The 3,744-nt window shown below is 42.2% G+C and overlaps 1 non-coding gene across 1 annotated transcript; it reads left to right on the top strand.

The window, feature by feature from the left end:
- The first annotated feature begins 2,925 nt into the window (after positions 1-2,925).
- On the top strand, positions 2,926-2,997 carry trnad-guc (transfer RNA aspartic acid (anticodon GUC)). Its single transcript has one exon. It is a non-coding gene; the product is annotated as a tRNA-Asp (tRNA).
- Positions 2,998-3,744: the final 747 nt, after the last annotated feature.

Genomic DNA, 3,744 nt, shown 5'->3' with positions numbered 1-3,744 from the left:
ATATTATATTTTATTTTACGGTATAGCAAGTAACTGGAAAAAACGTTGACATGGTGCACAGAATAAGCCGCGGGGATGGTGCATTCCTCATCGGAACTATAATTAATTACGAGTAATTGGGACTTTCCACTTTCCGGCTGCCTCCGCGGCCATTGGCAGTCAGGCGCTCCCGGGGGTTTCAGACCGGCGCAGCAACAGCGCTGCTAGGGGGAAGCCTAGTGTTTACAGGGAGGGGTAACTGCTTACCGGGGCAACAGGTTTTTTGCCCATTCAAGTCTGTTAATGCATCTGCCATCTACTGCCTAAAAGTCCCCTCCTTTCCATTCCGACTTCTTTTCCAATCTGGGCTGTAAATCAGGGAAATCTGCTCCCTTGCTATTTAAAACCTCATCTGCATCGCCCGGGAATTCAGGACAACAGCGTCTTGCAGAAGTGCATAATGAGGGAGACGGATAGCGATATTTCTCCAGGCATGACTGACTGCCTCTGGCTATCAGCGAAGTTTGCATCGGGACTATCAAACCGTACAGCTCAGCATGCGTAGCGGCGCGACTCGGGACTGGCCTACAGATTATTTGTACTAATAGCCTCTCAGCAGAAAGATAAATAATTCAGCAGATAAATTGACGCCAGGGGAAGAAAATCCCAAAAGCTTCAGGCGAATGGGGTGTCTATGTTATGGACAAGCTCAATTCTGACATTTATTAATTCACAGGCTCAGCAATATCAATGGAACAGAACATGCTTCTGTCAGACACGTGAATTGCATATGCTTACACATAAATGCAGCTAGGCTAATCTGTTGTATGGATGACAAATTCTATTACTTCATTTGTATTTATTATTCAAAAGACTCGTTTATTTCTGTTATTTTATTACAAAAAAAAAAAAACCTGATGACGTCTTTCGCCAGCAGGGGCGCCATCGTCGTCACGAAGGGAAAAAAACAATCGATTAACCTCACATAAGAGCACCAGGTAACGCTTCCCTACATACTTCTCGGCCCTACCTTCTTCCATGATGGAGTACTTCTGAATTAGCCACTCCACGATATCATTTCCTGGGAAGGCATAGCGAGGAAGGCATCTAGTTAGAGTCGAGAAATGCATTAAGCCGTCATAAATCAAAAACGCTGAACTCGATAAATAAATTACATAAATAAATATGAGCGCAAGGAGATCGATGACAGTCTTAATGCACAGGATTCCCGAAGACCGCCGATGTATGGGCTTTCCTGTGAAGGGCTTAAATGACCATTAGGACCCGGCCCCCGGGACACTGCACGGCCGGGTGTAAGACAACCCGGGCGGCACGAAAAATTATTTTTAAAAAGTAAAATATGTATCGTGCACCTGTCATCGCATGTGGAATCACTGTGATTAACAGTCTTTGATTCTTCATCTTTATCCCCATGTCGGGATCTTGCATCGCCACAATGACTTGTTCAATCTGGGATAAGAAGAATAGTCAAAATCGTGAAATCAAGGTGACGACAGACATAGTGAAAACGTTCAACCTAGTAATATAATAATTGCTTAATGTGTGATTTGATATGTAATCGTTATATTCATCATTAAATCACCGGAGAGACACACTCATATATTTAGGCATATATATAAGTAAACTACAAGGTTTTTCCTCTGACTATCTTAACTGCACGTCAAAGACGTTATCGGATATTCCCGACTACAGACTTTCGGTTTGATCATTTATTCGCGTTATTAATTCGGCTCCTGATTACATTAAACTAAACATGCTCAGATTGTTACAACCTTTGCTTGTCGGTTATTTTTGGGATCTTTCTGGATGGGCTCAAGGCGGGGTCTGTAAGCACAAGCAAACTGCCAGCACTTTTGTTTTACATGAAAATAGTTTGATGTCGGCCTATTGCGTTATTGTCTGGCTATAATTTGGAGGCAATATTAAACAATAGGCCCATATATTGTAAATATACATGTTGTGTTGTTTTGTTGTTATCACAAACGTATAGCCTGATCATAAATTTCATGGATACCTGGATGTTGTATGTTCCATTATATTTATGAATGAATGATTTATGTGAAGTCTGGCTTAGATTCGAGAATTAATCATATAGATTAAAAAAAGTTTTCATTTAAAACTTATCTCATATAATAAAATCCTCGTCCGAACGAACATATGTCAGAATGAAAAAACATTTAAATTATTTTTGTGATGCATCAGTATCAATAGCTACAACGTCATAACAGATATAGATATAATGCGGTTCATACTTTTGAAGTTGATGCGTATCTCCCGAAAAAAATCAACTCCAGAAGAGTCCGCGTCTGTAAATGCCTGAACTTCGGAATCGATCCTACCTTTGTTAGGCGCGGCATCTGTGTCTTGCAGCTGTTCCCTTGGATAAAGATGTTAATTGTCATGCTTACAGCATCTCGATCTCCGGCGTTTGTGAAGTTGGGATTGATGCTGTCCTGTGTTTTTTTTTTCCTTCCACACTTAAGCTCTGCTTGTTACTGCCCCATAGCGGAGCGCAAGTGAAACGGACTACCGGAGATTTGCACTGTTTTTCTGTTAGTGTGTATAATCAAAATATGACTCAGTTTGGCCAGTTAGAAAAATATGATAATAGAAAAGTATTCTTTTCCTCTCACTTTTTTTTCTTGATTTAATTACCGACTTCACGTACTTACACTGTGTCCCGTTGCACGATGTAATATTGCGAAACTATGATTTTGTGGCAGTGTTTTGTAAAGGAATTTTCCGTTTAATCATCGTCTTAGTATAAAGCTATATGGTTGTTCTGGTATCAGTGGACGTACATTATGTATTTTTTCTTCTCTTGAGCACCATGGTCATGACATGAAGCTCAGTCATTGATTACTCGCAAATGTTAGTAGTCATCCGCTGTTTATCTTGAAGATGTAAAAGTAGTGCGCGTACATCTCCTCGTTAGTATAGTGGTGAGTATCCCCGCCTGTCACGCGGGAGACCGGGGTTCGATTCCCCGACGGGGAGAGTCTGCATCTTTTTGCCTCGGTCTCAAAAGGCACCAAGCTAGAACCGGCCCCGTGTTAGTGGAAACGGGGCTTGTGACTTGTACTCATGCATAATATTCTGCGGGTCGCTCAGCAGCGCAGCATATGAAACTAGACTCGGATTGTAAGTGTGTGGTTTTGATAATTGATGTATGGATGGATGGATCCTTAATAAGAGATATAAACAATAAGGTCCAGTCGCCAACTAATCATGTAAAATACGTCATAAACTCATGGTTGTTAAACCCAGAATAAAAATGAAGACGTATAACTAGGAAAGTCAACTTGCACATTTCAATTTTGGTTCGATATAATCACGTTGTCCTTAACCCTCCAGTGCAGGAGGGGACGGTAATGCGCATCGAATGTTTCCGAACCTGTGTGTGATACAACCGAGGAAGAGCCGATGACTTCGGGGGAGGAGGGGCAGGCGACTCGGAAGAAAAAGCAGCAGAACCCAATGCAGCCTGTAGCCCATTCAAAGGCCTACTGTTGGACCTCTGCTTATTTTGCAATACGTCTTTAGTACGGACTGAAAAATGTCCGATTTCGATGAGTTTGAGAAGCAGTTAAGCGAAAATCGGCAAGGTAAGTTTGGCTTTGAAGATCGGTGTATGCTCCCTGTTTTAGGGTAATAAAGTGGCCGGCGTGTCCTAGCGCCGAGGATGGTGCGGAGGGCACTTCTGCTGGTTCCGAAAAGAAAAGCGCGGCTGGGAAATCGGTGCCT

Source organism: Brienomyrus brachyistius, unplaced genomic scaffold (genome assembly GCF_023856365.1).
Source record: "Brienomyrus brachyistius isolate T26 unplaced genomic scaffold, BBRACH_0.4 scaffold573, whole genome shotgun sequence".
Taxonomy (NCBI): domain Eukaryota; kingdom Metazoa; phylum Chordata; class Actinopteri; order Osteoglossiformes; family Mormyridae; genus Brienomyrus; species Brienomyrus brachyistius.
The sequence above is the reverse complement of the archived record's forward strand: the minus strand, read 5'-3'. Positions and strand labels throughout refer to the sequence as shown.